Source organism: Nipponia nippon, unplaced genomic scaffold (genome assembly GCF_047370975.1).
Source record: "Nipponia nippon isolate SJK-2023a ecotype South Korea unplaced genomic scaffold, ASM4737097v1 scaffold_33, whole genome shotgun sequence".
Classification (NCBI taxonomy): domain Eukaryota; kingdom Metazoa; phylum Chordata; class Aves; order Pelecaniformes; family Threskiornithidae; genus Nipponia; species Nipponia nippon.
This window is the reverse complement of record NW_028262351.1, coordinates 1,602,565-1,624,937: the sequence shown is the minus strand read 5'-3', so window position 1 is coordinate 1,624,937 and position 22,373 is coordinate 1,602,565. Positions and strand designations below refer to the sequence as shown.

The following is a 22,373-nucleotide window of genomic DNA, read 5'->3' as shown; positions in this document are numbered from 1 at the left end:
TTTTTGAAGTTAAATTTAAAAATAGCATCTTTTGGTTGTTGGAACATCATTGTGCTTTGCTGCATTCCCTCTTCCTGTCCTATCAGTGTAACTTGTGTAATGATGGTACTTGTGTGCTGATTAAATGCAGTGCTTTTACTTTGACTCGCTTCAGAAGTACTATACTATTATAACTTGCTGCTGCAAACTTTTGAACTCAGGAAAACTTCTGAATAAATGTGATAAGGGACAAGGGAATCCCAATCTCAGAATTCATTTCTTCACTGAAGTAAATCACATCATTTTTCAGCCTCACTGCTGACTTTAATGTTTCTTACAATAAATTGTTATTTCAAATTAATCTTTACAATATCTCCCCTCTCCCACTGAGCCTTCCCTTTATATTTTTATATTTTAAAGTTGACTGGACAGATAATTACCTTGCATGATAAAAGGAAAAAAAAGTAAATAAAACAAACGAGTGCAAAAGAGGTGCTCAGTCAGTGAGAGAAAATCCAGACATTGAGCAGGACAAGGAATAGAAAGAATGTTATTTCACATCATTAGAAAAAAAAACACCTTTGGGAGCCCTAGAAGTTAACAAAATTGGTTGAACAATGCACTGCAGACTGCATTAGAGTCTCTGTCCTGGTTTCAGCTGGGATAGAGTTAGTTTTCTTCTTAGTAGCTGGTAGAGTGCTGTGGTTTGGATTTAGGATGAGAATAATGTTGATAACACATTGATGTTTTGGTTCTTGCTGAGCAGAGTTTACACTAGTCAAGGACTTTTCAGCTTCTCGTGCTCTGCCAGGTGCATAAGAAGCTGGGAGGGACAATAGCTAGGACAGCTGACCCAGACTGGCCAAAGGGCTATTCCATACCATATGACATCATGCTCAGTATATAAGCTGGGGGAAGAAGGAAGGGGGGGACGTTTGGAGTGATGGCGTTTGTCTTCCCAAGTAACCGTTACGCGTGATGGAGCCCTGCTTTCCTGAGGATGCCTGAACACCTGCCTGCAGATGGGAAGTAGTGAACGAATTCCTTGCTTTGCTTTGCTTGCGTGCGCGGCTTCTGCTTTACCCATTAAACTGTCTTTATCTCAACCCATGAGTTTTCTCACTTTTACTCTTCCGATTCTCTCCCCCATCCCACCGGGGGGGAGTGAGTGAGTGGCTGTGTGGTGCTTAGTTGCTGGCTGGGGTTAAACCATGACAGTATCACAAACCCTTATATGACTTAACACTGTCAAAATAGTGTCACCATACATCAGGTTGTCATTTTATTTGAATGCCAAAGCTAAAGTGGAATGCTTCAATAGCAAATGAACCTCAGTTTGAGCTGCAGTGTCTCACTTTACATTCTCAAGTCATCTGCTTGAATATTTATTGATTATACCCAAGTAACTTCCCCCTTAGAGTTAATGAAGAGAATGTAAATATGAAGGAGAAGCTGGGGTTTTCTAAGAGCACATGTACGTATAGCATAAAAATTAAATTATTGCTCATGCATGTGACTTAAAGATGAAGCTGCAAGATTTCTATGTATTTGGTGCTTTGTCCTTATATTTTGCCTGTATGGCCTGTAGAGAGGTGCCATCTGTATTTGGTGAATAAAGATTTTTAATTGTCCTGTGGATCACCTACAAAGCTTCAAATATGACCTCTTCCAGATTCCATTGCAGTGTATTCACATCATGTGTATTGTTTAATTGGATTACTCTTGTACTGTGGAGTTCCATTCATAGATAAGGACAAATGTAGAGCGACTACACAATCCATGTCCCAAAGAACATATAGTCTTAGTGTGAGGCCCACAGCTAGACCCCAAGGAACATAAGAAGCAATGAGACATGTGACAGCTGAAAAGGCAGTAGTCTTAGCCCAAACTAGCTGTGTTAGGACCCACTGCCCATGCTTTCTTGCTTTCATTCAATAGTGCAGCTTCCCTATCCCCTAATTATGGCAGTGCTCCTGAATATATTATGGTGCTTTCCTTATACTGTGTAGTAAATAGGGTTACAAGGCCAAATTAATTTTTCATAGAACGCCATTATTACGGTGGAAAGTGAGAATGAAGAAACTGAATTCAAAGTCCCAGATATTTCCTACTGCTGACAGAAAATGTGCCTTCCTGAACTGTGGATTTTAATTGGGTGTTGAGCTTTTTTTGTTTTATGCTCTTAATATTTCTTAATGTTTGTCATAGAATAAAACTTGGACACTTAGCAGGTTTCAAGCATTACTTGAAACAGATACTCATTTGTACTGTATACTGAAATTAAAGCTGTAAAGCCTTTCCTTCTGCCTGTGAAGCCTGTTTGTCTTGAGCTACTGTAACAAGAAAGGGTAATATGTTTATTTTTTTCTCAGACCTGTAATTATAAAATGTAACATTATTCTCTAATTAAAAAGCAACTGTCATGGCATTCTGGGATTTGAAGCTTAAGTCCTTAATATTAACTGTGCTTAAGGAAACATAGTCTTGTCAGTGACTATAAAAGTATTTACATCTGATTTACTTTATATTTGCTTGAAAGTTTAAGTAAATCCCCAAATATTTTGGTATAGTAGTTTTGCGATGTGGAAAATAACATCCCATGTGACATTTAGCAGGATTTTTTAGTTACAACTGAAGTAGTATTTAAGTGACAGCAGATCTTTTTATTGTTATTTATTCTTGCTATTTATGTATCCATAAATAATTAAAATTATGCAGTCTCAATTACCAGTGTTTAGTTGTTTTGTTTTGGCTTAATAAAGGACATTTCCCTTTTGCTCCCTCCTTGGATTTAGTCTTTCACATCCAGCACTGAGACTGTTCTTGGCTGAGTTACTGGATCATATTCCTTTCTGAAGCTACCAAATTCCCTACAACCTTGTTACAAAGGGGTCACTACAAATCAGTTGTGCTTTTTTTACTCCACAGTTTTGCACTGAGCAAACAGAAAACTCATTCCCACACTGAATCTTCTTCATCCTCATACTGTGGCATGCCAGCCCCTTGGGTTTGTTGTTGTGACTGTGAGGCTGTGTGTTGAGACACATCCGAGGCTTGAACTAGCTTGAAAAAGAACCCTGTGAAAAATTTAAGCATTTCACCTGTAGGTAATGCATGCCATCAACATAGAGTGTAGTTTTAGTTTTCAGAAATTGTCAGATTTTTTTCCTATATCTAATACTTTGCTGCTTTTTTCTCTTTTATTGTGAATTACTTTCTTTGCCTCCTTTTTTCCCCATTCACCTAATTGTATTTTATATTTGTCAATAACATGGTTTCAGTCCAGAAAACCGGTTTTAGCTGGAAAGGAAAATAGCAAAGTAAATCCTCTGTTTTGGAAAAACAAGTGTTGTTACTGTTTGAAAAGGAGAAGGATGATTCTTTTGTTTTGTTTTGTTTTGTTTTACAATCTAATCACTGTTTAGTATCTGTTTCAATACACACATATGCAAGATATTATACCAATAATACTATTACCACATTTCTGTTTGGTAATTTTTAGTTGATGATTTCTCCTAATGGAAATGTCTCATGAAACAATAAAAACACTTTTTCTTGAGTACATATGGATGAAGTATTATGAGGTATTCTCTTTTCAGCTTTGAATTCTAAGAGCAGACAGGCTTTCTTTTACCTGTATAAATATATATGTGTGTATGTCTCTCTCTCTGCAAGCTGAATTGCCAGAGAGGAATCACCTTTATCTGGATTAAAATTTTACAGAATATTTAGCATCCAGCTTCCAAAACACAATTAGGAAAATTGATCAGTAAAATGTCATAGAGCTTTCTGCTAGCACACTAGGGACAATCATCTGTATTGCTCTGGTTTTTGATGCTGGAAATATGTTATTCATCGCTTGTCAACCATTGCTGGCAGTTGCTATTTCAGTTGCAATTATTTTTACATTGAATTTGACCAGTTCTGTCATGATTTGCTTGTGAATGCTATTCAGATTGTTTATACCTCTGGTGATATGCTGGATTTAGCCATTGAAAAGATCTCAAAATAATCACAGCTCTGAGTACTAGCCTTACCATATGGTTTGCATTATATATGGTGTGGTTCTACTATGTTAAATTATATCAAGAAGTGCACCTCTTGAATAAGACTCCAAGTATAGTCATGGGAAATCTTGTTTGGTCATAGTATTTGTTCTCTGAGTCGCTGTCCGGTTCCAACACATCAGGAAAAGACTGAAAAGCTTATTATAGGGAATAGAATGCATGAGTCTCTTTCTTACCCTTTCTTTATGCATAACTGAAGACTATTTTCAGAAAGAAAAGTTTTCCATAGAGAAAATGTGTTTGTGTTGGTTACTGATTTTCTCTTCAGCCCTTCTGTGTCTTTATGTTTTGAGAAGACAGAAGATACCATTTTGGGGAAGTAATGTTACATGACTGTGGACTGGCATGATGAGTTTTGTGATTCTTCAGGTGAAATGCAGTCCTTTAGTCAGCCACAGATGGATGTAGCATTTTTTTGCCTCTATGGCTTCTTGCATATTCAGCAGCACCAGCTGATGCAAAGGAGTACAAATTTAACAGCTAAGGGAAAATATTCTCATTTAGTGGGAAAAATGTTGCAGAATGTATAAGTTTTACAGAACATTTCCTCCTTCTACCATACTTTAATTGACATAGGTCAGCTATTGATAACTATTTTGCCAGCTCTTGACTTCTAGCTAAGCAGCAGGAAAATGAGAGATGTAGTAAGATAAGGGCTGGCGACCGGAAGATCACACGCTGTACGGAAAGAGTGAAAGGTCGACCCTCCCTTGTCTCCGCCCCTTATAACATGACACGCCTACTGCTGGGAGTATAAAGGTAAACTACTGCGCAATAAACGTGGAAGCTGAACACCCACACTGTGTGTGCTGACTGTTCCTTCCCCAGCCCGGGTCGGCTGGAGATCCGCCGGTATAACCTTGATATGTAATGAACGCTACATAGTGGTGACCCCGACGTGATCGGCTGCAGGTAGCAGCGATGGAGCTCGCAGAACTCGTAAAGGAGGTGGGCGAGGATGGGGCGATAAGGAAAAGGCCCACGGGCGACTGCATCCAATGGATGCTACGCCGGGGAGTGCTCAGCGCTCCCACAGAAGTTTTTGACACCTCATATTGGGGGAAAATACGCAAAGAGCTGACAGAAGCGGTCATAAGCAATGTTGGAGGAGCCAGTGACCGGCTTCGCGCCTGGGGAACAGTAGAAAGGGTGCTCAAGAAGGGGTTTGCGGCAAAGCGGTGCTGGCTTGCCGCACGTAGCGCGCTGATGGGGCATGAAGTTCCTGGGAACGAAAAGCCAACGGGTTTAGTCTCGGAGGGGACACAGGCTGGCTGGGAGGGAGCACAGCCAGGGGGAGGCTGACCCAGACTGGCCAAAGGGCTATGCCATACCATATGACATCATGCTCAGCATATAAAGCTGGGGGAAGAAGAAGGAAGAGGGGGACATTTGGAGTGATGGCGTTTGTCTTCCCAAGTAACCGTTACGCATGATGGAGCCCTGCTTTCCTGAGGATGGCTGAACACCTGCTTGCCTATGGGAAGCAGTGAATGAATTCCTTGCTTTGCTTTGCTTGCGCGCGCGGCTTCTGCTTTACCCATTAAACTGTCTTTATCTCAACCCATGAGTTTTCTCACTTTTACTCTTCCGATTCTCTCCCCCATCCCACCGGGAGGGAGTGAGCAAGCGGCTGTGTGGTGCTGAGTTGCTAGCTGGGGTTAAACCACGACGGTTTTTTTTGGCGCCCAATATAGGGTACAAAGGGTTCGAGATAACGACAGATTTAATTGGAATGTGCTAGATCGAAGTTATAGCAGGTATTGCTGTTTAGCTATTAATCGGCAGGTTTCTGTGCTTGCCACGGGGCTGGCTTGCCTTACTGTATATTAGAGTGTAATGCTCGTTAGTGGCTGCTTTTTCCTTTCACTGCTTGCTGTACTGCTGAAATGCTTATCATCTTACTCCGCTGTGCCTGGGAACATTTTGATAACAGCAATGGCTATGTGCCTGGGCTGGCAGATGGCCAGGGCATCTCTGCTGTTTTTCTGTACTGCTGTACTGGACAGGCTGGAATTCCAGTGTGAACTCGAGTTGAAGGGGTGGCCTGTGGGGCACAGACGGGGCCGTCGTTACTGGGGACTGAGCCAACGGAGGAAGGGGAGGCGCAGGGAGGCTATGGCACAGCGGGAACAAAGGAGTCGGGAAAGGTGTTCCCGTTACGAGTGGGGAGTCTAGAGCAGCCGCCCACGGAACCTTCGGCACCTTCTGCACCAGCGGATCCGCCACCTCCTCAATACCCCTGGGGCGAGTTGCAACAATGTGTGGAAAGGGAGCTGACTGATAGGTTGCTGGATTGGGTCCCGGGGGCCAATGTGGGATCCCAGCGGTATTGCGAACTACGTGAAGGAAGATGGCGGGAGGGAGAAAAACAAGGCAAAACACCATCACCTTCTGAGGACGCCCCGTTGCATCCCAGTGATCGACGGGTGCTGGACACACAGAGAGCAGAGCACAGGAAAAGATCTGAGGAACAAGGAGAACCGCGTCACGGCTGACGACATCTAGGGGGGGTGGTAGGGCTCCCCCGGCACTGCCAGTGATACCTGAGCTACCAGAGGGACCCCTTACCCCTGGGGCAGTGGGAAAGCGAACTGGTATTACTTTGCAAGATGCTCGCTCTGTGATTGTTGCTTATCCTGTGTGTTCCAAAGGTCCCCTCTGGGAGGCAGGGGTAAACCCTCGAGGGTTGCAGCCCAACCAAATATGGCAGTCTGATGTTACGATTTATGAACCCTTTAATCCACGTAAGTATCTGCATGTCACAGTTGATACCTGCAGTGGAGTTATTTTAGCCACTATGCATGCTAAACAAAACGCTCTCGCAGTTATTTTACATTGGCAGGACTGTATGGCGCAAGTTGGCATCCCACAAAAAATTAAAACATATAATGGAGCAGCATATGTCAGCAAGAAGGCAAAGGACTTTTGCGCGCGCTGGGATATTCAGTTGAGTCATGGCATTCCCTACAACAGTACGGGCCAAAGCATTGTAGAACGCACGCACCGCACATTAAAAGGGTTACTCGACCGACTTAGGGAGGGGGAAAATATAGGCCCAGAAACAGAGGTTCCCCCTCCCCTTGACCCTCCCTTATTTCGGGCACAGCGTCTGTTGACGACGGCACTAATTACCTTAAATCATACCATTCGAGGGAACACCTATAAAACCCAGACTGCAACCCAGGCACATTTCCGGCTCGATGAGAACGAAGGGCCTTACCCTTTGGTTCAAGTACGGGACCTGCAAACCCGTGAATGGAGGGGCCCGTATTCCCTCCGTTGCCTGGGACGTGGGTATGCGTGTGTGCAAACCGAGAAAGGGACGCTAGAATGGGTACCCAGTCGAAATATTCGACCGTATAGACATTAACCAATTTATTGAGTCTTGTCTTGACAGGTTACCATTTCCCTATGCATCCTGATGGTGTGGGGGAGCAATGAGGGAGCCGCGACGAACGACTGGCTGGATTGGGCAAAATCCATGAACGTAATGGATGCGTGTCTGTATATGCCGGCTATTGGACAAGCCTCTACCTGTCTATTGTTCACCCCCCTACTTCATTAGCGATAAGGGGGACAGTTGCTGCCACATAGATAACTGGTCTCATAATCTTGTTATTTGTTCTTATCCTTGCTATGCTATTACCCTGTCTATTACGCTTAATTAGGTATTCTATGAGTTGTATATTAAGAAGTCTCACCATATATCGATTATTTTACGCGCAGCTTCCCCAGTGAGATCCAGAGCTACTGGAGCTAAGGGAGGGGGAAATGTAGTAAGATAAGGGCTGGCGACCGGAAGATCACGCGCTGTATGGAAAGAGTGAAAGGTCGACCCTCCCTTGTCTCCGCCCCTTATAACATGACACGCCTACTGCTGGGAGTATAAAGGTAAACTACTGCGCAATAAACGTGGAAGCTGAACACCCACACTGTGTGTGCTGACTGTTCCTTCCCCAGCCCGGGTTGGCTGGAGATCCGCCGGTATAACCTTGATATGTAACGAACGCTACAGAGAGACAGTTCTGTTCATGTTCATCGTCAAGGGGAGAGGACAGTAGCAAATATCCTGTGTGTTTACTGCTGGTCCTTCAGGCCAGGTTACCTTTTCATATTCCTCGAAAACTTGATGGGGACAATGAATCATAAGAACTGGAGTTTACAGTCAGATGTTATTGAAACAATCACAAACAGTCTTCCAAAAGCATTGGCTTTAAAAAAAAAATTAAATCAAACTATTTTCATTAAAAAACCCCACTATTAAAACTAATTTTTGAAATGTGACAAACTTATGTTGAGTCCTAAATCTATTATATTTAAATTAGCTAACCCACCCCCTCCCCCCAACTCTGCTCCCTTCTGAATTATTAAAGCAAAATGAATCTTTAAACTGGTGGGCACTGCTGGCTAAGTACCTGCAATTGGAATTTGTTGAAGTGTCAATCAAGTTTTTGACAACAATAGCTCTTTCTGTACCTTCATAGAGAGTATTTATCATGTTTCAGTTTATTCAGCTAATAAAATTCAGTTAGTTCATTTAAAGTTGAGAAGTATTGAGGGCATTAAAAAAAGAAAGTATGTTTTCATCATTCAATTTAGAACTAAAAATTAGATTTGAAAGGATAAGATTTTTCTTCTGAAATTTTGAGATATGTGGTAATCAGGAAGCTATGCTTCCTTTCCTGAATAAATCAGTTCTAATCACAAAATAAAATATTTAGGTCATCTTTTCTATTCTCCCTTATTATGTGGCATGTTTAGGATAGTTTTATTTATCTCATCCATTGTTTTTAAACATGCTGCTGTTTTTTTTATCCATTTAATTCCAATTAAAAACTCAAACTCAGTGAAGTTGCTTTGGTTGGTTTCTAGGATATTTCTATGTGATATGGTCCATATATGATATGGATATGGTCCACCTTTAAACTTTTATATTTTAATTCTCATTCTTACCTCATATGTGTACCACCTTATGGAATGATACTGGGTAGATTCTGCAGTCCTATAATTTGTGTAGGACAGCGCATATGCGGTTGGCATTTATTTTGCTGCTAAAACTTAGTAATTCAGTTTGAGGTAGTATCAATAGTCACAGTGATAAAGTGGCAGCTAATTTTTACATCTATGGAGGGACACTTAGCAAGATTGGTAAGTTATAGAGCCCACCTCAAGAAGAGTATTATCCTAAGATTATTTGTTCTGTCTTTTTCTAAAGGGACAGCAATGATAGGAAAGCAATGAGAACTACCCAAATTGCTTATTGTGAGACCATGTTTTGACAAACATCTTTTTTTGCAGAGAGTGTATGACCTGAAATATTTTAGTGTATTGGATAGTACCATATCTTCACTTTTTGAAGAATGAGACAGCAGTATGAGTGTGAACTGAAAGCAATTCTTCCACAAAATAATCTGTTGAAGATGGTTTCAGTTCTTACAGTAGGAGGCATACAAAAGTCTAAAATGACAAAACTCAAATGCCGATTAAAATGACTGGGATCTGAAATTATGGATCTCTGAACCTCTTAATGATCACATCACTCCCTAAAACAAGAGAATGAAGTTCCCTCTCTTGTCAGATTTGTTAGTGTTATTGTTCTGTTTCAAAAGAATTATGTTTGCAGTTAGTTCTGGACAGACATAAATTCTAAAGTTTAGGTTCCCTGTAAGTGCAGTTATTACTTGATTTGATTGTACTATCTTATATAATTATATTTTTTAACCAGTGGACAAGCATTTCAGTTTTCTGAAAAATGTTCTTTAAACTATAGCCCAACTCTGTAACTTGTTGTCCTGGTTTCAGCTGGGATAGAGTTAATTTTCTTCTTAGTAGCTGGTATAGTGCTGTGTTTTGGATTTAGTATGAGAATAATGTTGATAACACACTGATGTTTTAGTTGTTGCTAAGTAGTGGTTACACCAGTCAAGGACTTTTCAGCTTCCCATGCTCTGCATGGCGTACAAGAAGCTGGGAGGGGGCACAGCCAGGGGGCCTGACCCACATTGGCCACAGGGCTATTCCACACCATATGACGTCATGCTCAGTATATAACTGGGGCGAGTTGGCCGGGGGGGAAGGGATTGCTGCTCGGGAACAGGCTGGGCATCAGTCAGGGGGTGGTGAGCAATTGTGTCGTATATCACTTGCTTGGTACATTATTATTGTATTATATTATTATTATTATTATTACTACCACTACTACTATCATTCTATTTTATTTTACTTCAATTATTAAACTGTTCTTATCTCAACCCAGGAGTTGTCTGACTTTCACCCTTCCAATTCTCTCCCCCACCCCACTGGGGGGGAGTGAGTGAGCGGCTGTGTGGTTCATAGTTGCTGGCTGGGGTTAAACCACGACACTTGTACCAGTACTGAATTTTTATATTGGTAATGACAGTGATCATAGTTAAAAGATTTCAGATATTTTCCTTGTGCAAATTCTCTAGAAGCCCATTGCTTGCTTTAATGGTGGTATAATTACACCCAGGGGGAAAAAGTTAGCTGCCTGTTGTGCATTCTTTTTTTTTTTCCTGTTTTCCTCACCTAGTTAATCTTACAAACACTACCTTCTGTGTCCTCGGGCTAGCTTCTGTTCAGAAATCATGCATTCCTTTTCCATTTGAAGCAGGTTTCGAGGCTATCCTGCAACAAATCACAGTTTCATTTCCTGTTCCTCAGTACTCTCTGGAACATAAACTTGGCTAGGTTTTAGGGAGATCTGTACTGTGTTTCACATATACCATTAAGCATGTCCTTGCAGCCTTGTGCCATACTAATTGTTTTGCCCCATTCCTTTGCCTTGTTCTAATCATTTGCAGTATAAAGATTTTAGTAGCTCTGCAGAACCCATTTCGTCTCACTTGCTCACTATGGTTGACACTGGAGGGGATGTTTTGTATGATTTGGCTCAATGTAAGTTGTGCCTGTTCAGTGACGGTCACTGAGTGTCATATAGATACATAAGCAAAGCAGGACCTTTTTTTCTGGGACTTCTGCTTGTAAAAGCAACTTGGTTGTTAGTGTCATGATGGTATAGATGACAGAGTATTTTCATACAAGTAAGATATAATGTCACCCAAATATAGCACGTTAAAGCACAAACCTTAAAAAACATGCTGAAATTCTATCTCTGTGTTAAGAAAGTTGTCGTGGTTTAACCCCAGCCAGAAACTAAGCACCACACAGTTGCTCACTCCCCCTGCAGTGGGATAGGGGAGAGAATCACAAGGCTAAAAGTGAGAAAACTCATGGGTTTAGATAAAGACAGTTTAATAGGCAAAGCAAAAGCTGTGCACGCACGCAAGCAAAGCAAAGCAAGGAATTCATTCACTACTTCCCATTGGCAGGCCAGTGTTCAGCTATCCCCAGGAAAGCAGGGCTCCATCACGCATAGCAGTTACTTGGGAGGACAAATGCCAACACTCTGAACGTCCCTCTTTCCTTCTTCTTCCCCCAGCTTTTTATTGCTGAGCATGATGTCATATGGTGTGGAATATCCCTTTGGTCAGTTGGGGTCAGCTGTCCCAGCTGTGTCCCCTCCCAACTTCTTGTGCACCCCCAGCCTACTCGCTGGTGGAGCAGTGTGAGAAGCAGAAAAGGCCTTGATGCTGTGTAAGCACTGCTCAGCAGTAACTAAAACATCCCTGTATTATCAACACTGTTTCCAGCACAAATCCAAAACATAGCCCCATACTAGCTACTATGAAGAAAATTAACTCTACCCTAGCCAAAACCAGCACACTCTGAAAAGACTGTGGCTCATAAATAAGGCCCCACTTGGAGCAGATACACCCCTATTTAAAGAAAGGATTTAAAGAATTTAAAGAAAAAAATGTTACTGAACAATCTTTTACCTTCAGTGACTTAATGAGAAATACAAGTTTGGTTTTCTAGCTCTTGAAGCTTAAAACTGTGAGTGTGCTTCTCAGTTCCTTTAATAACTTTTGAAGAACAACTGCCTTAAGATGAGTTTTGTGGTTGGGGGGGAGTATGAAGATGAATAATGACTGAGGTTTTGTCTGCCAATGAATAACAACACCTGCAAAAAAGTGTTTGCTTCAAAATCCTTATGTTAGGATATTCTTAACTGCATACCAGTGGTTCATACAATGATTTTGTTTAGACCCACATAGCTGACTTTTCATTATTCATAAACATATTTCTTGCCAGTTGTCATATGAATAAACTGGGGCTGGTATTTTCTTTCCTTCAGGCATTTCCTTTTGTTATGTACAAGTACTAGAATGATTAATTTGCTTCCATAATAATACTTAACACTTCTGTAGTGCTTCAGATAATTCAAAAATACATTATCACCTTTGTTTATCATCAGCTTCATTTAGAATAGCTTCATTTTCCACTTTCACTTCTGTTGTACTTGTCTTTAGGGATAATACACACCTTCCAGCCCTTTCACCATCTTTGTTGCCCTCCTCTGGATGCATTCAAGGACCTTAACATCCTTCTTAAACTGTGGGGCCCATAACTGCACACAGTATTCAAGGTGAGGACGCACCAATGCTAAATACAGAGAGATAATCAGCTCTTTTGACCGGCTGGTTATGCTGTGTTTGATGCACCCCAGGATGCTGTTTGCCCTCTTGGCCAGGGCACGCTGCTGACTCCTATTGAGCCTGCTGTCAACCAGCACCCCCAGATCCCTTTCTGCAGGGCTGCTCTCCAGCCACTCCTCTCCCAATTTATACTTGTGCCGGCCGTTACTCCGTCCCAGGTGCAGAATCTGGCATTTGGACTTCATAGAATCATAGAATGGTTTGGGTTGGAAGGGACCTTTAAAGGTCATCTAGTCCAACACTCCTGCAATGAGCAGGGACATCTTCAACTAGATCAGGTTGCTCAGACCCCCTTCCAACCTGACCTTCAATGTTTACAGGGATGGGGCATCTACAACCCATCTCGGCAACCAGTTCCAGTGTTTCACCATGCTCATTGTAACAAATTTCTTCCTTATGTCTAGTCTGAATCTACTTTCTTCTAGCTTAAAACCATTGCCCCTTGTCCTATCACTACAGGCCCTACTAAAAAGTCTGTCCCCATCTTTCTTATGAGCCCCCTTTAAATTGTTAAATTTCATCCCATTAATCATTGCCCAATGCTCCAATCTATCTAGGTCCCTCTGCAAAGCCTCCCATCCCTCAAGAGAGTCAACAGCACCTCCCAGTTTGGTATCATCAGCAAACTTGCTAAGGGTGCATTCAACTCCTGCATCCAGATCATTGATCAATATATTGAACAGAACTGGCCCTAGAATTGAACCCTGAGGAACACCACTGGTGACCGGTTGCCTGCCAGATGTAGCCCCATTCACTACAACCCTTTGAGCCCTGCCCTTCAGCCAGTTCTTCACCCAGCGCACTGTAAACCCGCTCATCTCACAGCTGGACAACTTGTCAAGAAGGATGCTGTGAGGGACAGTATCAAAAGCCTTGCTAAAGTCCAGAAAAACTACATCCACCGCCTTCCCTTCATCCACTAGGCGGGCGACCTTATCATAGAAGGATATTAAATTAGCTAAACAGGACTCTGCCTTTGTGAACCCATGTTGACTGTGCCTGAGGATTGCATTGTCCTTTAAATGCCTTTCAATAGCACCCAGTATGATCTTCTCCATGATTTTCCCAGGAACTGAGGTTAGACTAACAGGTCTGTAGTTTCCCGGGTCTTCCCTCACGCCCTTCTTATAAATTGGAATAACATTGGCTAGCTTCCTGTCAGCAGGGACCTCCCCAGACTCCCAAGACCTTTGGTAGATGATCGAGAGGGGTCCTGCCATAACATCTGCTAGCTCCTTCAGTACTCTGGGATGAATCCCATCAGGCCCCATGGACTTGTGAACATCCAGCTGGTACAGCTGGTCCCTTACAATATCAGTGTCCACAAATGGAAAGTCACTGTTCCCCCAGTCGTGGTCCTCCGACTCAGGAGACCAGGCAGCTCAAGGTCTATCACTGATATTAAAGACTGAGGCAAAAAAAGCATTGAATGCTTCCATTTTTTCTTCATCCCTATTTGTCAGGTGACCATCTTCAACAAGTATTGGTCCAATGTTCTCCTTAGACCTCCTCTTACTATTAACATACATAAAAAAGCCCTTGTTGTCTGACACAACACTGGCCAGTTTCAGCTCTACTTGAGCTTTGGCCTTTCATGTCTTCTTCCTGCATATGCAAGCCACGGCTCTGTAATCTTCCTGCGAAACCTGACCTCACTTCCAGAGGTCATACAATTTCTTTTTCCTCTTGAGCTCCACAAGGAGTTCCCTGTTCAGCCAAGCTGGTCTTCTGCCCCACTCGCTTGATTTGCGACACCATGGGATTGCCTGCTCCTGTGCTTCTAAAAGGTGGTTCTTAAAGACCGACCAGCATTTGTGGACTCCTAAGCCTCAAAAGCAGATTCCCTGCTAAATAGCTGCCTGAATAGCTTAAAGTTTGCTCTCCTGAAGTCCAGGGTAGCAATTCTGCTGACCTTTTTTCTCATTACACTGAAAATTTTAAACTCGACCATTTCGTGATCACTGTGGCCAAGACAGCCACCTACCATCACATCTCCCATGATTCCTTCTCTATTCACAAATAGCAAGTCTAGGAGGGCATCTTTCCTAGTTGGCTCACTGAGTACTTGTGACAAGAAGTTATCATCTTCCACAAACTTCAGGAATTTCCAAGATCTGCTTGTCACAGCAGTATGATATTCCCAGTTGATGTCTGGGAAGTTGAAATCTCCCATAAGGGCAAGGGCTACCGATCTAGAAATTTCACCTAATTTCCTGTAGAATAACTCATCAGTGCTAACATCCTGGCTGGGAGATTGGCAGTAGACACCCAAAACGACATCCTCTTTGTTTTCCACCCCCCTAATCCTCACCCAGCGGCTCTCAACCACATCATCCCCAACTGTAAGGGCTGTACAATCAAACCTCTCCCTTATGTATAGTGCGACACCTACACCTCGCCTGCCCTGCCTATCCCTCCTGAACAGCCTGTAGCCCTCCATCCCAGCACTCCAGTCGTGGGACTCATTCCACCAAGTCTCACTAATACCAATAACATCATATTTCTGGGAATGGACCAACGCTTCCAGCTCATCCTGTTTGTTTCTCATACTGCGTGCATTGGTGTACAGGCATTTCCAATGTGCTCCTAAGCCCTCCGTGCTCCCAGAAGCAGCATAAATGTTCCCACTAGAGTTGCCACCCTCAGCTGATTGCATGCCAACCCTTGGCTTACCTTCTGCAATCCTGTTGGTATCCCCTTCCCCCACTGATTCTAGTTTAAAGCCCTCTCAATCAGTCCTGCCAGATTATGTCCAAAGAAGCATTTTCCCCATCGCGTCAGGTGGATCCCGTCAGGGCCCAGCATACCTTGTTCCTCGAAGACTCTTCCATGGTTTAAAAATCCAAAGTTTTGGTGGAGGCACCAGTCCTGGAGCCAGGTATTGATATCTTGGGCTTGCCTGTTTCTTCCAAAGTCTCCCGCCATTACTGGGAGGATTGAGGAAAACACTACCTGTGCTCCTGAATTTTTTATCATTCCTTCCAGGCTCCTGAAGTCTCTTTTGATTGACCTTAGACTTTTTGCTGTATGCCTATATTGAACCTCTGGAAGGACTGAGTGATGTAGGATCAAGTTTTTATGACTTCCAGTTCAAGCACCACATAGCTATCCTTCCTTAATAATTGAAATGGCTTCTTCATGATATGCAGAGTATAGGAGACAAATCATGTTTAGCTTTTATGATTGTATTGGGTTTGCATGGAAAGGCTTTGGTAGCAAGGGGGCTGCAGGGGTGGCTTCTGTGAGAAGATGCCAGAAGCTTCCCCTATGTCCGACAGAACCAATGCCAGCCAGCTCCAAGACAGACCCGCTGCTGACCAAGGCTGAGCCAATCAGCGATGGTGGTAGCACCTCTGTGATAACATATTTAACAAGGGGAAAAAAACTGCTGTGCAGAGGAAGAGAGAGGAGTGAGAATATGTGAGAGAAACAACCCTGCAGACACCAAGGTCAGTGAAGAAGGAGGGGGAGGAGGTGCTCCAGGTGCCGGAGCAGAGATTGCCCTGTAGCCCATGGTGAAGACCATGGTGAGGCAGGCTGTCCCCCTGCAGCCCATGATGGTTAACGGTGGAGCAGATATCCACTCTGCAGCCTGTGGAGGACGCCATGCTGAAGCAGGTGGGTGTGCCCGAAGGACGCTGTGACCCTGTAGAGAGCCCGTGCTGGAGCAGGCTCCTGGCAGGACCTGTGGACCCGTGGAGAGAAGAGCTCATGCTGGAGCAGGTTTGCTGGAAGAAGTTGTGACCCTGCAGAGGACCCACACTGGAGCAGTTTGTGAAGAACTGCAGCCCGTGGGAAGGACTCAAGCTGGAGAAGTTCGTGGAGGACTGTCTCCTGTGGGAGGGACCCCATGCTGGACCAGGGGAAGAGTGCGAGGAGGAAGGAGCGGCAGAAACAATGTGTGATGAACTGACCGCAACCCATTTCCTGTCCCCCTGCACCACTCGGGGGGAGGAGGTAGAGAAATAGGAATATTATATATAGGAATAGTATAATATAATAATTAGGAATATAATATAATAATATAGGAAGCAGAATGAAGCCCCAGTTATAGAAGAGGTAACAGTCAGCAACCAGCTCCTCCACCTGGATGCCCACAAGTCTATGGGGCCAGATGGGATCCACCCAAGGGTACTGAGGGAGCTGGCGGAGGAACTTGCCAAGCCACTTTCCATCATTTACCATCAGTACTGGTCAACCGGGGAGGTCCCAGCTGACTGGAAGTTAGCTACTGTGACTCCCATCTACAAGAAGGGTCAGAAGGAGGATCCGGGGAACTACAGGCCTGTCAGCCTGACCTCGGTGCTGAGGAAATTCATGGAGCAGATCATCCTGAGTGCCATTATGCGGCACGTATGGGACAATCGGAGGATCAGGCCCAGCCAGCATGGGTTTATGAAAGGGAGGACCTGCTTGACCAACCTGATCTCCTTCTATGACAAGGTGACCCGCTTAGCGGATGAGGGGAAGGCTGTGGATGTTGTCTACCTGGACTTAAGTAAGGCCTTGAATGGAGTCAAATCCAGTTGGCAGCCAGTCACAAGTAGTGACTGGGGTTGTTTATCCTGGAGAAGAGGAGGCTGAGGGGAGACCTTATCACTCTCTACAACTACCTGAAAGGAGGTTGTAGCGAGGTGGGGGTCGGTCTCTTCTCCCAAGTAACAAATGATAGGACAAGAGGAAACGGCCTCAAGCTGTGCCAGGGGAAGTTTAGGTTGGATATTAGGAAAAATTTCTTCACTGAAAGGGTAGTCAGGCATTGGAACAGGCTGCCCAGGGAAGTGGTTGAGTCTCCATCCCTGGAGGTATTTAAAAGACATGTAGACGTGGTGCTTAGGGACATGGTCTAGTGGTATACTTGGCAGTGCTAGGTTAACGGTTGGACTTGATGATCTTAAGGTTCTTTTTCAACCTTAATGATTCTATGATTCTATAAATCGTGAGTGAAGTTGAGCCTGTGAAGAAGGGAGGGGTGGGGAGAAGGTGTTTTAAGATTTAGTTTTCATTTTCTCATTACCCTACTCTGATTTGATTGGTAATAAATTAAGCTAATTTCCCCAAGTCAAGTCTGTTTTGCCTGTAATGGTAATTGTTGAGTGATCTCCCTGTCCTTATCTTGACCCATGAGTCTTTAGTCATATTTTTCTCCCCTCCCCCCCCAGCTGAGAAGAGGGAGTGATAGAGTGCCTTGGTGGGCACCTGGTATCCAGCCAAGGTCAACCCACCACAGATTGTTATGAGAGACTTACTTTACTATGCAAATTAAAAGTTTTTAGTATTCTAGCAACTATTTTAAAACATTTCTGTATGTTTTTGACTCTTTAGCAAATAATATATTTCTCTTTTCTTAATTAGGTCTTTACTACTGTTCTGACTTACACAAAATGTCCATAGAAGAATAATGGAAGCCCCTGAATACCTCAATTTGGATGAAAGAGATTTTAATGATGATATATCAGTAAGTACAAATCTTATTTCATTTATTCAAGTTGAGACAATCTTAGATATCTCAGTTCTGATATAACAAATAACAGTATTGGTAGGAGCAAAATTTCTTTTTGCCTTATATATGGAAATGTTTAAATAGGTTGAATCCACAATAAAAATAAGGTCTCTTGTAAGAGAAGTCTCCTGCTTCTTTCACCCTCTTCATATAAGTTACTATTCTGCCCTTTCCCACAGCAGCCATCTTCAAGTCCAGCAAGGTTTTCTAAATAGGCCTGATGTAGCTACTTGTGACATTCTAGAATGCAGAAAAAGGCAGAAGGACTTTCAGGATTTCAAAGACAGCACTGATCCTTCGTGTTACACCTAAAAGAATTGCAGCTGTAAATGTAAGCAAAAATACTGCTCTTATAAGTTAGTTAAAGTTAGCTAGTGGTTGTTATAGGAAACACTGATACAGTATATTCACTTATTCTTAATTATACTTCTACTGCCAATGTTTTATGTGTAACAGTTGCTAATATGTTGAACATCTGGTTAACTAGGGACTTGAATACATGCATTAAGTTCACCATAATAAGAATTTACTAATTCAATTTTCAGGTCACTTTTACTGTCAAAGACAGTATGCCCTGATCTCCCTCCACATTTTTTCTAATTTTATTGGTTTTGTTGTTTTTTTACAAAAAGAGTCTTGTTTTCCCTTTGGGACTCTTGATTCATTTTAAAACATTCCAGATGCTTTATTCACAGACAGATTCCTTTTGGAGAGGATTTTATTTTTACTTATTGTAACACTTAATTTTTATTAACGAGGAATATGGCGAATGCCCAAGATACTACAAGACAACGAGCCAATCTTGAGAGGATACCTTATTCTGGGCAACTTTCTTCTTATTACTCTTATATGCTAGATCATGTCCTGGTATCTCTTTCTATACTCGGTTTTGTAAAACTATAAAAAATAATAGATGTAACCTCTCCATGTCTCTGACCATTGTGACCGTTACTGCATACTGGTGGGTTTAGGTTACTCACTTTTCTGCTGAACAACTCAGGCTGCTTGTTTTAATAGCTGTCCTCTGATTTGATACTGAACCTTAAATTAAAAACCAGCACAAATTATAGAGGTAGCAGTTTTACTCTCCTGCTTTAACAGGTAGGGGAACAAAGAATTTGTTGCCAGATGCAAAATTAACAAGAGAATTCCTGGTTATTCTAGTATTGTACTCATCTCTCAGTGTACATAATTTATAGATACCTGGCCTTCACATTTTACCACTAGGCTGCTGTGGAAAGAGCAGCTGCATGGCACTGATGTTCAGAATTTAAATTGTTCCTGTGTACTGGGCCTGGCTGGGATGAAGTTATGAAGTTAACTTTGTTCATAGCAGCCTGTATGGTGCTGTGCTTTGAATTAGTGGCTAAAACAATGTTGATAACACACCAACGTTTTGACTATTGCTGAGAAGTGCTTCCACAGCATCAAGGGTATCCATCCTCGCTGGGTAAAAAACTGGCTGGATGGCAGGGCCCAAAGAGTTGTGAATGAAGTTAAATCCAGTTGGCAGCCAGTCACAAGTGGTGTTCCACAGGGCTCAGTATTGGGGCCAGTTCTGTTTCATATCTTTATCAATGATCTGGACGAGGGGATCAAGTGCACCCTCAGGAAGTTTGCAGATGACACCAAGTTGGCCGGGAGTGTTGATCTGCTGGAGGGTAGGAAGGCCCTACAGAGGGATCTGGACAGGCTGGATCGATGGGCCGAGGCCAACTGTATGAGGTTCAACAAGGCTAAGTGCCGGGTCCTGCACTTGGGTCACAACAACCCCATGCAACGCTACAGGCTTGGGGAGGAGTGGCTGGAGAGCTGCCTGGTGGAAAAGGACCTGGGGGTGTTGGTGGACAGCCACCTGAACATGAGCCAGCATTGTGCCCAGGGGGCCAAGGCAGCCGATAGCATCCTGGCCTGTATCAGGAATAGTGTGGCCAGCAGGACCAGGGAGGTGATAGTGCCCCTGTACTCCGCACTGGTGAGGCCGCACCTTGAATACTGTGTTCAGTTTTGGGCCCCTCACTACAAGAAGGACATTGAGGTGCTGGAGAGTGTCCAAAGAAGAGCAATGAAGTTGGTGAAGGGTCTAGAGAACAAGTCTTATGAGGAGCGGCTGAGGGAGCTGGGGTTGTTTAGTCTGGAGAAGAGGAGGCTGAGGGGAGAGCTTATTGCTCTCTACAACTACCTGAAAGGAGGCTGTAGTGAGGTGGGGTTCGGTCTCTTCTCCCAAGGAACAAGCGATAGGACAAGAGGAAACGGCCTCAAGCTGCGCCAGGGGAGGTTTAGATTAGATATTAGGAAAAATTTCTTCACTGAAAGGGTAGTCAGGCACTGGAACAGGCTGCCCAGGGAAGTGGTTGAGTCCCCATCCCTGGAGGTATTTAAAAGACATGTAGACGTGGTGCTTAGGGACATGGTTTAGTGGTGTACTTGGCAGTGCTAGGTTAACAGTTGGACTTGATGATCTTAAGGGTCTTTTCCAACCTAAACGATTCTATGATTCTGTGATTCTAAGACTTTCTCTCCAACACCCTTCTCCACCAAAATAAGTAGGTTTGGCATAGGCTAGAGGTTGGGAGTGGACATAGCTGGGACAGCTGACCCCAACTGACCAAAGGGATATTCCATACCATATGACATCGTGCTCAGCAATAAAAGTTGGGGAAAAGGAGGAGGAAGGGGGGACATTTGTGGTTATGGAATTTGTCTTTCCAAGCAACCGTTACATGTGCTGAGGCCCTGCTTTCCAGGAAGTGTCTGGACATCTGCCTGCCAATGGGAAGCAGTGAATGAATTCCTCTTTGTACTTTGCTTGCGCATGCAGCTTTTGCTTTCCCTATTAAACTGTCATTATCCCGATCCACTAGTCTTTTTGCCCTCCTTTCATTTTTTCTCCCCATTGCCTGGGAGAAGCGAGTGAGTAAAAGGCAGGGTGGGTGTTTGGCTGCTGGCCCACCACATTCCTTTTTGGCACTCAATATGGGGCACGAGATAATGACAATTTTGATCTGAGCATGCTATAGCTGTTGTAGTTGTTAATTCACAGGCTTCTGTGTGGGTCATGGAGCTTGCTTGCTTTACTGTATAACAGAGTCTAGGAATTGTTAGTGGCTGCTTTCAGCTCTTGTTGTTTGCTGTGCTGCTTATCTCTCTGTCTTGCTGTGCTTGGGAACATTTGATAAAAGCAATGACCATGCACTTGGCCCTGGCATTGATGCCGGTCCTGTGTTGGGTGGGCTATCTTGTAGAGAGAATGAGGGATTGCACCTCCCTCTTTTCCTCTGGCTTTGTTGCACAAGCTCCTGAGGTTCTTGTACATGCTTATGTAAGCTGTTTGATCCTGTTATCTAACATCATTGGCTTTTTGTTAGGTGTGTGGAACCTGGTTTCATTCTGGCATAAGAAGAAACAATTTTGGGTGAGGCGATACTGAAACGTGCTCTTAAGCAGTGGATCCCTGGGTGGCAGGGTGTGTGGAAGGATTTGGGCAGGTGCCTAGTGCAGTTATCACCTCCAATAACCTGGGATTTCATGCCTGAACAAGCATGTAATCCCTTCGAACTGGCACACCACTTGATGGAAGGGTGCCTTGTCTACCCTTATGAGACCCAGCAGCTCTTAGCACTGTATTGGGGCTTGGCCTGTGCCTATCGAGCCTCCATTCAGCACCATCAAAGGAGCATGGTTGAGACAGGGACTCAAACCACATCTGAGGACACCATGGATGAGACAGGGACCAAAACCCCAACTACACTAATCACTCTGGTAGTGAAAAAGAAACGCTGGGTGCAGAGGTTGACAGGACCATACCATCGATTAGTAAGGGAGGAGGAGGAGGAAGGGTCTGACCAGGAAGCTGGTCCTTTGGCAAGGAAACAGGAGGAAGAAGTGAGAGAAATCACCCAAGAGGCGGAAATATCCCAGTCCCTAACCCTGGATGAACTTCAAGATATGTGGAAAGTTTATGACTGCCAACGAGGCGAGTGGATTGCTGCCTGTTTGCTCTGATGCTGGGATACTGGGGCCAACAGTTAGGAGTTAGAGGGTAAGGAAGCCCAGCAGCTGGGATCCCTAGATAGGGACTGGGGGAGTGACAAATAGAAGAACGGCGACAATCCGCAGTCCCTGGAGGCGGCTCCTGTTGCATGTGAGGGCAAGATATCCATTCAAGGAAGATCTTGTAAATTACTGAGGGGAGTGAACCGCCACTGATGGAGATGTCCAGTATCTCTGAGAGGAACAGTGGTGGTG

At 43.7% G+C, this 22,373-nt stretch overlaps 1 protein-coding gene and 1 long non-coding RNA gene across 6 annotated transcripts in view; one reads left to right on the top strand and one right to left on the bottom strand.

The window, feature by feature from the left end:
- LOC104019864 (5'-AMP-activated protein kinase catalytic subunit alpha-1) overlaps positions 1 to 22,373 on the bottom strand; it is a 112,381-nt gene that overhangs the window by 5,140 nt on the left and 84,868 nt on the right. The window lies entirely within an intron of this gene.
- On the top strand, positions 4,598 to 7,832 carry LOC148054151 (uncharacterized). Of its 2 annotated transcripts, none has more exons than XR_015707644.1 (2): positions 4,598 to 6,790; positions 7,444 to 7,832. It is a non-coding gene; the product is annotated as an uncharacterized LOC148054151 (long non-coding RNA). The 2 variants fall into 2 exon arrangements; XR_015707643.1 differs by having other exon boundaries at positions 6,872 to 7,832.